We start from the raw sequence: 12,035 nt of genomic DNA on the forward strand, positions 1-12,035 counted from the left end.
CAGTGAAGTGCAAGAGGACTGCAGCCTAGAACCCGGGTCTGGAGAGAGAGACGGGACAGATCCCTGCCAAGACAGAGGTGATTGCTACAGACCTGATACCTTAACAGGGCATTCCTGGAGCAGATCACAGAGATAGTTAAAGATGCAGTTACCCAGAAACTATTGTTGGAATTCCCTCGGACACCTTTTCTACTTGGCTTATCCACAATATCTTGTCCAGTTCTGGGAGAGCACTTCATCCAGTTCTCTGGGATCCACAAAACTCAGTTTGACTCCAGATTTTGTCACTCAGGTTCCTTTATTTGGCATGCAGCAAAGCTATGCTGAGTTGATCAGACTCAAGCATAGGAGGTGGGTATAGGGAATACCACACATGAAAAGTTACACAGAAAACCTCTTCCTTCATATACATTACATTGCATCACCTGTTTTTTGGATTGGCTTGGTTACTTTGCAGGATCCAATTCCTGTGCAGCATGCTCTGTCCATGGATTGTCCATGCTCAACTGAGTCTTTGCCTCATCTCTACGTTCCTAACTTATCTTGTCCATTGTCAATAAGTGGTTCCCTGGGTCTTCTCCCTCTTATGTTAGCGGGCTCAGACATTCTGTCTTTTTAGCCTACTGACCTATTTACTTATCTTATTTAGCACAAACATAATGTTCTCAGCCTAATGAACTCTTTACCTCCCTTCTTCTATCCTCCAAGAAATGAGGCTTCCTTCCAGGTGCTATGTACTCATGCCAGCGTTCTGAATGGATAGGGGCATGCCTTTATCAAGGCCAGAGAAAAGGACACTTCAATAATTGAGACATAAGATGATAATGAGCTTGGACAAGTGTTAATTACTCATGTCAACTACATTCCTTGCTTCTGTCTTTATTTTAATATTAGCATTCATTTCTTCTGCATCATATTCCTGTCCTTCTGTGCTCTCTTTCTCGAGTTTTATTACCCAGCAACACATGCTTAAGACCATAGTTGTAATTATTGGAACCACCATTCATATTAGGCTTAAAGTATAAACCAGAGGGTGCAAACTCACTTCCTCTGGTACAGTCCACCAGTGTGTAATTCCACATTATAAACTTGCTCTGCCTTTAAAGCCTCCTTCACCAACTTTAACTTTGCTTTTATTTTCATTACAATATAAAAATATTTCTATTTATCATAACAGGAAATTTGAGTGTGAAACAGAACATAAACCAATTAAAACAACATTCCCTGGGTGCTTACAAGAAGTGGCCCTCTTCAACCACCACACAACACTTGTCATCACCAGCATAGGCAGTTTTTATTTTACCAGTGTCCGAGCATCTCAACTGTATTTTGCAATTCGGAGACTGATCCCCCAGAGTGAACCCACATGCCAGCGACTCTGCCTGTAAGTGAACCCCAGGTACAAACAACAATACACGTCTGGGGCTTTCCAGACCTTGCATTGTCTTGCAACAGTATTTGAGGAGGGAAAACAAACTTCTTTCATGCCATTTGAGTACTTTTCATGTTTAACTTCATGACACTGGACCCTTGTTAACTTTCTTACACTATTCCCTTAGTATTATTTTCCTTGTACCAATTTTTTAACTTTTTTCCTGTGGTGATAAGAGGCAACTTTCTTTGTTCTGTGTCAAGTAAGGCCTCTTACTTTATATAGCATATATTTCCGTATAGAGCACATCATTGTTTTTTGCCTTTTACCTTTCATGATTGGAAATTAACGTTATCTTGCATATTAAAAAAACCCACTTACAACATCATACATATAAAATAGTTAACCTCTTTATCAATAAATTCTTGACTTTGTTGACTTTCAAAATACAATTCTCTAGATGCTAATTCTGGCTGAAACACATGCTAATGTCATGGATGCAGAATTTCTAGTGATAGCTTCTGTTGAGACACTTGGTCATGTTCCCACAGCGTCTGTCGACTTGGTTTCAGAGTGACATACCACTCCCAAACAGCCCAGCTCCTGTGTCAAGCTCCCTGCTGTTTTGTTCCTGCCCCACCTTGGCAAACTTATATATTTTAAAAGTTTACTTTTTTGTCCATAAAGTCCTTTCAATACTTCAACCATTTTTGACCAAACCCCAGTCACTGCAGACTGGTGAAATTCAATAACACTTGGCACAATAAACTAAACATTATTAAACAATATTTCCTTAATAGATTTAATCCTAAATCATTAGTTGGATTTGTTTCCCATCTAGGGCATTTCAATCTTTTATAGAATTTTTTTTTCCATTTACAAAAGCCTACAATATAGGTTTTTACTTCCTAATAACCTTTAATTTACACTACAGAACTTTTGGATAAGCGTGTTAGTGGTTAAGCTCCATTTCTTACACAGTATTCACTGATTTTTCTTGGTGTTGGGCTGGGTTTCTGCTTCCAAAGCACACAGCCATCTGAAAAAGAAAACACAACCTATTGAGACTTCTCTTTGGAGTCTCTCTAGGATTTTGATTAAATACATATTACCCCGGTTATGATCTACACTACATGTTCCAAGGGAATGAACCTTATTTCCACAGTGCCACCCTTCTCCTCTATTTGCAATACAATGCAATAGCCATATTAACTTTCAAAGGAAGTGTAACTGTTTTTGTGCTTAAAGCGTTTCCATGTACCCCTATCGAAGTGATTGTCTGATCACTCAGAGCCACCTTATGCCTTGGAGTTCTTAACATTGCTACTCTAGTGACCACCACCTCCCCTTGCTATTATTCCAGACTTGGGTTGCCAACCCTCCAGGATTGGCCTGGAGTCTCCAGGAATTAAAGATTAATCTTTAATTAAAGATTATGTCATGTGAAGAAACCTCCAGGAATATGTCCAACCAAAATTGGCAACCCTATTGTAGACGTGCACTGTCTCTCTCTACCTTTTCATTTCTTGTCCTGCAGCTCTTTCATGACTACAAAAGGATCCAGAGTCTCTTCCAACTATACTGATTCTGGCCATCTCTGCCACAGCCATGCCCTCTAGTCCTTATTTAAAAATATGTTGAACTTCATGAACTCACTGAAGGTAACAAAGGCAGATAACACCAGCTACTTGTGTTCGGCTTGAGAGGGGGGAAAAAATAAAGAGTATAGCAAAGACTATCAGGAAACATTGGCAGCTGCTCAAAAAGTGACTCCGTTTTTGCAAATTTTAATGAAAGATTCAAATGGATTTTTAGTGGAATCTTTTAAAAGCCAATTCATTTTAGACCTATAAAATGGGGTTTTATAAGCCAGGAGCATTTGTTTAGGTCCTTAAAACCTTGCATAATTAAATGTATTTGCATTTATTTTAAACAGCTTGCTCAACACCACTTGTGTTGCTCTAATTATTATTATTTTTTTACCCAGGTTGCATTCCCTACATGTACATTCGGAGGCAGCCAAGTTCAGATGGAAACCCTTTATTTCCTTTTACTGATTTTAACTAAATTGTCCACAGTCAAATGATTGTCCTGCAGTTCTGGGGTTGGTCCTGCTTGAGCAGGGGGTTGGAGTAGATGACCTCCTGAGGTCTCTTCCAACCCTAATCTTCTATGATTCAAATCAGATTTCTCTCTGCCTACAGCAGTCATTTACAATTGATTTACAGACCATTCCTTTGGGAAAATGGCCCGTTTTCCTTCAGAATGGCTGTAAAGATTTCTGGGGACAAAAGCATAATGGTGATACTCAGGAGCCGCACCAGGACCTTAAACGGGGGAGAGGGCCACTGGCGTCCGACCCTCACACCACGGGCTCCCTCGCTGCCTCTTCTCCCCTGACCCCGCTTCCCACTTGCTCCTTTCCGCCCTGTAGCGGGGCAGTCACCCCGCTCCAGCCCTGAAGGGGTTAAAAACAGCCCTGAGAAAGGGCTGCCTTGGGGAGCCAATAGGAAAAGGCTGGGAGGCAGCCAATCAGGGCCAGGCTGTGCCCTATAAAAGAGCTGCAGGGCCAGGAGCCAGAGGAGTCTCACTCTAGCCCTGGAGCGGGAAGGGCTAGCTGTCTGGGAACAAGGTAACTGAGGTGGAGCAATGCTGGGAAGGGCAAAGGGAGCTGGGGAGCACCTGCCTGGTAAAACCCCAGGCGCAGGCCTTGTTGAAGGCTTATGAAGGTACTGGGGCTACAGAGGTGCAGCCTGGGAACAGGCAGAGGCAGCTGGTCCTACCCCCTTGCCAATGATGAGTGGCCATTACAGACTGCAGTCTGCCCCAGTGAGTGGGGGCTAGATGATGACTGGCAGTAGCCACTGAGGCAAGGTGGGTTTAGAGGGTTGCGGGTTCCCATGGGAGCAGAAACCCAGAGTATGAGGGTACTGCAGTGGGCAGACCCTGAGGAAAAGGGCACCGGGGTCCAGGAGGGACACGGGGGCCCTAAAGCAGGTGAGACACCGGCCTGCAGAGGGTGCTCTGGAGCTGGGGTTGAGCTAATTCTCAGGACGACCAGTAGGAGGCACCGCGCTAGTGAGTCTCAGTTCACTACACGCCCCCTCCCCCATCCACTCACCCTTAGGGCCAGAAAAGAGTGTTCCATGGTCCCTGGTGGTACTTGTCACCACTTGACTTCCCCTTGCATAATTTGTTTGACTATCAGGGTTCCACTGGACTGCACTGAGTTGTACTGACATAACTAGGTTTTATTATCAAACCAACCACTTCCCCCCCCCTTCTTATTCAATGTGACATTGAACACTTTTACTACACCAGCCTGCTTAAACTTTAACATCTGCATAAATGCTCCTTTTAACTCCTCACTCTGTTTCCTTAAATCACTTATCTCCCAAAGTGACATATTTCTCAGCTGATTTTTTCCCCTCCATGTCTGAGCTTATCTTTGTACTCATTTTTTAGTTACAATTACTGTTCTCTCCATGATCACCCCTGGGTCTTATTCTTTAAAGTTTCAGTGGCATTCAACAGACCTTTCCTGTGCTCTGCCAAGCATCCTTTTACATAGGTATCCAATGTACCTCCCTGTATTCCCCCTGCTACTGACCTTCTGTTTAGGAGAGACTTGTAGGGTATAATTTAATAACATGGTTTTCTGTTTCTTCTTCTTGCATTTCTTGTCTAACACTATTTACTGGATTTCCTTTTCAAACTGGTTCCAGTCTTCCCCCATCACTTACCAGGGGAGTACATAGGGACCTTCTTTAGATCTAACCCAATCCTCCACCACCCTGGAAACCTCCTCAAATTTAAGCCCTTCCAATGCCATAGCTAAAATGCTGGGTTGCAATCCTTGGCAGTAAAGCTATATGCATAATAAACTGTGTTTCCTGCTCCAGGTGAATGGATCTAGGTCAAGTCACAGCACCACTAATGTTGAGATTCCCTCAGAGACCTTTTCCACTTGGCTTATCCAGAACACCTTGTCCAGTTCTGGGAGAGCACTTCAGCCAGTTTCCTGGAATCCAAAAAACTTTGTTTGACTCTAGATTTCATCACTCAGGTTCCTTTATTTGGCATACAGCAAAGCTACACTGAGTTGATCAGATGCAAGCTTGTGGGTGGGTATAGGGCAGCATATCATCTGAAGTTATACAGAAAACTTCTTCCTTCATATACACTTACATTGCATCACCTGTTTTTTGGATTGGATGGGTTACTTTGCAGGAACCAATCCCTGTGCAGCATGCTCTGTCCATTGCTCAGGACAGAGTCTTTACCTTCTCTCTACATTCCTAATTTAACTTGTCCATTGTCAATAAGTGGTTCCCTGGGTGTTCTCCCTCTCTGAGCCAGCTAAGATAATTCTGTCTTTTTAGCCTACTGACCTATTTACTTATCTTAATTAGCACAAACTTTCTGTTCTTAGCCTAATGATTTGTTTACCTCCCTAATTCTATCCTCCAAGATATGAGGCCTCCCTCCAGGTGTTAATTACTCATGTCAGGGCAGGACTCAGCTACAACTGTGACAGGAGGATATGCTGAAGGTGCAATTAAAGAGGTAGGAGAAGAACCAGGAGAGGAAGCTAAGGGAGGACAGTATTTCAAGAAGAGTATGGTCAAATGTGTCAAAGGTGGCTGACAGGTCAAGAAGGATGAGGATGGAGTACTAGCTTTGGCTAAGAAGAGATTATTAGAAACTTTGGCAGTGATAGTTTTTGTTGAGTGCAAGGGGTGAAAGTGGATTGGAGAGGGTCTAGGATGGAGTTGGAAGAGAGGAGCTCCAGGCAATGATTGTCAATAGTGCATTCAATGAGCTTACAGATGAAAGGGAGAAGAGAAAGGAATATGAAAGTGCCCAATTGACCTAGGTCAAGAAGTCTTGCCAGAAAGATTTGAGTGCCTTCTTCACTATAAATGAAAACACTGATAAAGCTTTATAAGGCTGGTATGCTGTGCTATGGGGAAATAGTTGATACTTGGCAAAGCGAGGGCCTGGAAGCAATTTCCAAAGGGATTGCTGAAAGAGGTGAAGCAGTCTGGAGTAGGTATTTGTCAGGCTGAGTGGTCCGAGTCTGAATTCCAGAGCCAAGGTTTGAGTCAGGAGTCTGACCCAAGGGTTGGAACCGGATTACCAGAAGTCAGGAGCAGGGCTGGAACAGGATGGGAACAAGGCTGGGCGCAGGGCAGGTTGGAGTGGTGGAGGAGCAGGGCTTGGAGAGACTAACACAGATAGGCAGAGAGTCTGTGGGCATGTGTGTTGAGCAGCCAGTGAGATGCTGCTGCTAGGGTTAAGAACCAACTTGTTGACTTCCTCAGTCAGGCAGGCAGGACGGTCCATCAGGCAGCCTAACAGGCTCCTTAGGACATTAGAAGTATTGAGCAGGTGCAGCTGAAGGTCTTACTCCTGACAGTATCAAATACAGTTGTGTTCTCAAATGCTATGCTAAAGCTAAGTTTTCTACACCAAAAAAGTGATGCTAGAAGCCATTCCCATATGGTTCATAATTGCAGTTGAGCTTCAAAGCCTGAGAACCAGATTTCACTTATTCTCTGTGATCATGAAATATCAATGAAAAACAAAGAGCCATGTCCTGACTTTTGATATTTTTGCAGATCTCACATTGACATCACTGGGAGTTTTATTTCAGATCAATGACAAAGATAGAGCTCCAGGGTCTGTGTTCCAAGAGGAGCCAAAAGGCTGGTGGTCTTGTTTCAGTCTAATGTGACATGGCATATTCCTATAACAACAAACTGAATTTTTAAACACGTTGTCACAATATTTGCTGCATCCTGATAAAGTAATGCTCAAACCTCAGCTACATTTGTCATGGCATTCCTAGCCTCTGTTTGCCAGAAGCTGGGAATGGGCGACAGGGGATAGATCACTTGATGATTTCCTGTTCCCTCTGAAGCACCTGGCATTAGCCACTGTCGGAAAACAGGATACTGGAATAGATGGACCTTTGGCCTGACCCAGTATGGCCGTCCTTATGCTATGTTATAACATTCTTGAAATTACCTGCATATTATTTTCATTCTGGTTTTGTAGGTACATTATAAAACTGATCCAGAATTGTTACAAAAGCATACTCTTCGACTGGGACCTGATCCTCCTCCACTGAACTCAATGGGAGCTTAGCCATTGATTTTGATTTTGTGCATGATCAAGTTCAAGATCAAGAGGTACTTGGCTCTCTGTCAACCCATTGTATATATTCCCTTAAGCATTTGTAGTTTATATATTACTGGATGTAATGGAATTCTAAATGGATGGCTAAATGAGTTCATCAAAGTGCTCTCTGCTGACCAAAGTTTCCCAGAAACTAGCTGCTTATTCTACCATTGCTTATTATTAGTCCAAAAAAGTGAAGGCTTAATTTCTCTGTAAACTTTCTCTCTCTTGCAGTTGTAAGTAACATTTCAAAATATCTGGAAGAGTGCTAGTAGTTTTTCTTCCCAGAATCTCCAAGAGGAGTTGTGGATAACCACAAAAGTATCGTCCACATTCCATCATGGTAGTACATGGGGATATGATTTATTCAAAATCAGAGTACTTTAAACACATGCCAGGTCTAAGTGTGCATATTTCCAAAATGTTCCCCTTGAGATTCCACCTAGACTGTTTACAAACCTGGATCTGAAAAGCAACATTTGTGCAGTCCAAGATTAACAGAGTATATGACAGTGCTGTAAAATACCTACGCTAACGTGCAAAAGAGACCATCTGGGGATGTTTAACTGTTCTGACTGTGTGATACCATAACTTGGCCCAGAGAACTGGGGCCTCTTGAACAAAATCAGACATGACCAAATCTGCTAAACTCAGTCATAAATAATAATTTATATTAAATAAATATATAATATAAATAATAATAATTGCAAATTCTGTTGCAATGAAGTAGAAATTACCCATTATAGAATCTGTGACAACCGTTTGAAATGTTGTATGAGGTCTGCTGACCAGCAATGATTTTTGAATATTGAGCATATTAGGTTGTGTTACTGAAGACAGGCCTTCTGAGGAAAAATAGCCTCCATGGGCCCCACTGCATTTCAAGCTAATATACAGCAATAGGGTCGCCAACTTTCTAATGTCTGAAAACCGGACCCATCCTGCCCCACCTCTTTCCCCCCCAGGCCCTGCCTTTGTCTCGCCTCTTCCCTCAAGGCCCAGAGAGTGCAGTCACAAGAGAGCTGCAGCCAGGCAGCCCTGCTGGCAAGCTAGGATGCTGCCCTCCTGCCCAACAACCCCCTGCCTCCCTTTGCACTGCGAGCCCGGCAACCCCCTTCCCTGCCTACTCAAGCCCTCCCCATCCCGGAGCTGGGGAGTGCATGGCCTGGGGAAGCGTTGGCTGCTAGGGAAGCGCATGTTCCTTCCCTCCTGGGGCATGTTCCATGCCCGCTGGGAGCCTCTTGCCCAGCTCACCATGGGCTCCCACACTCTATCCTCCACCACAGCCCTGCAAACCATGCTCCTCAAAAGGTTCGCCCGCTGCCCGAGCTGGTGCATGCGTGCTGCCGCGGGGGCTGCCATGTAAGGGCCGGGTGACAGACTGCCACTCGTCCCTCCACCCCGCCTGGGATAACCAGACTTTGTGTCCGGTCAGTAGATCTGACCGGATGCTGCCAGGTTCCATTTTTGACTGGACTTTCCAATTGAAAACTGGACACCTGGCAATCCTAATCAAGAACTGCATTCACTCATGTTTGCAGATGGGGTCATATATTGATAGTAACAATGTTCTTGATATACAGAATTTGATACTGAATGAGCAATCAGCAACTGTGTTCTTAGGGCTTGATCCTGCATATATTGAAGTCCATGGTAAAAACTCTCATCAAGGTCAATGGTATTAGATAGGGCCTTTAGCCTCCAGGGCCCTCCTGCTTGTCTTTACATATAGGCAGCCCTAAACAGGTCTAATCTTTCCAGTGCTCATGCTACTGCAGAAGAAGCTGGCAAAAATTAGAATTTGCCCTGTGAAACAAAACTCACATGCATTCCAGCTAGGCATGAGTTGCTGGGGCTAGTATAAAGGATCCATCATATGCAATATCTCTAAGAATGAACTTTCCTACACTACAGCTATGTCCAACTTATTAACTGAGCAACATAGGCAGGTATCTCGCATAATTGTTTCTACATTCATTTCTTTTGTAATCCATCCTTAATAAATGGTATAGTTTAAGGTTTTCCCCCCCCCCCCTTTGTACACTCTTAAATATAATCTTAAGACATTACTTGGAAACAGGTTACCAAAAAAAAAGTACTTTTCACATTAGGTGCAAAACTTGGCTCTCTTTGGGGAAGTTCAAATCTAGGGCCTGATTCTCCACTGCCCTGTACCTCATGGAGTCACTTATACCTGTTCACAGTGGTATAATGATAACATTCTGATTTGGGAGCATTTTGCATCTGCTGTACACGGGTGTCCATGACCACAGAAGGTGCAAGTCAATGAAGAATCAAGCTCATTAATTTTGCATCAGGCTTCTAATGGAACAAACCAAACCTCCAGATCCAAATATGCCTAAACTTTGAGAAAGTTCAAATCTTGATACAAACTCTGTGGCTTGGGACCATCTCTAGTCCCAAAAAGAGGAAACAGTGAGAAAACAAGCCAGTGACTATAACACGTGTACAGTTCAGGCAGCATAACATGGGAACTGACCCTATATTAGAAGACCTACGGGAAAGGTACATGACATGCTTCTGTGATTGTGTATCTTCAGAGTTATGATCAACCAAAATCATTTACTTTTACATTTCTAAAACAGAAATGGATTTTAATCTAGTTTGTTCCTTCAAATCCATTAGACGAGCTGTTTGAAATTTTAGCAGTGCTAGAAGAGAATGAAAAAATATGAAACTTGCTATTTTTGCTTGTTAGCGTAGCTATATCTATACATTATTGTTAACTTCTAGCTGATTCTGGGTTACCTCTGACTGTTTAATTGGAGTTGTAGGTGGTTTTTTTTGTTCTTGTTCTTTTGCTTAATAAGTTTTGTTGTACTTCATATGAACATAGGCATGTTTTGGGACAGTTAGAGAGTGCTTCTGCCAAAGAGGTCTGTGTACTGAATCATTTTAAATCCTTTGTAATATCAACTAACAAAATAAATAATACTCTAGGGCTCAACTGTTGAATTTAGGCAAGACCTGGACTGCTGTAGGGAAAACTCAAGGAAGAATTTCTCCCCAAGGCTCTCTGGTACATGGATACTGCTGAAATGGCAGATGGCAAGGGGGCCAAATTAAACCACCATCTAAATTCATATAAACCAATGGAATCATGACCAGGATGAATCTGGTCCAATCTGAGCTAGAGAATGATGTTCAGTGAGGTGCCAGAATTTATAGAAAATCTTTATTAATGAGCTGGAAGAATGTATAAACATTACATTACTTAAAGAGAGGACGCTACAATATGGAGGTGTTGGGAACACAAATGAGGACACACAACAAATATATGGGCACAGAGGATATAGATCCAGCCTCCATTGAAATCGGTAAAAGCAGGATTAGACTATTAGATGGAGAAACAGTGCCTGGATTCATACCAAGAAACTGAAAGTAAACACCAAAGAGGAACAAATAATTACAAATACAGATAACAAGAACAGCTGGAAAGCAGTAATTCCAAAACACCTGGAACATAAGGGAAAGCAAATTAGAGATGAGCTTGTAATACAATGTGGTAGCAAAAAATATCCAGGAGCAGTGATGCCCTGTGGGAACTCTCAGACATTAGTGAGATAGCTGTCCCTCTCTATATGGCACTGAGACCATACATACAATAGCATGCACAGTTCAGAGCTTCCCACCACTCTCACTGCCAAGGCTACACACTTTTAGCATGCTAACTCGATCAGGGCTAGCGCAGGTATGTCTCCTCAAGATGGAAATTACACCTTCTGCTCAAAGTGCAGACATACCCTAAGTTTGTCTATGCTATGGTATTGAGGACCATCTAAGCACCTGGATGGATAGAAAGATAAATGATGCACTAATTAGCACATCACTCAGCCAACCTGGACATGCTCCCTCCCCCCGACAGGAATGTCCACTCTGAGGGCATAAGCCACCATTAGAGCAAGAGGTTGTAGCTACTTTCTGCTACCACACATTCCTCTTCTAGTAGGTTACCCATTAACAGAGCTTTCCGCAGGGCTTAAGTTAACTTCTGCTGGCATAAATATGGTGAATCTACATCTATATTTGATCTCAGAGGAAAAAGAGAGAATGAATGTCCCTATTTGGCTACCAGGACTTCTGTTCCTATTCCCGGACCTTGTACAACCAAGAGTGGAATCAGTCACCAGACCTTGAGATGCCAGCATTACACACAGAGAATATGGGAAAGCAATGCATCCAGGAAGCAAGCAACATGGAGAAATAATGTATCGTCTGTTTCCAACACAAAATGTGTTACCCAAAAGTTGTGTGACCTTCAACTATGCATTGACCTAAAGTATAAGGTTCAACATGGCTGTTACTCTAACTATCCTCAATGCACAGTAAAAAAGCTCACGATTCTTTTTAAAACTTCAGGCCAAGATTTTCAAAAGTAACAAATGATTTTAGGTGCCCAAGTTGAAACACCATAAGAGCTCTTTATTTTAAGACAGTGGGGGCTCAGCACTTTCTGAAA

The sequence above is a fragment of the Emys orbicularis genome, chromosome 1, assembly GCF_028017835.1.
Source record: "Emys orbicularis isolate rEmyOrb1 chromosome 1, rEmyOrb1.hap1, whole genome shotgun sequence".
In the NCBI taxonomy this organism is placed as follows: Eukaryota; Metazoa; Chordata; order Testudines; family Emydidae; genus Emys; species Emys orbicularis.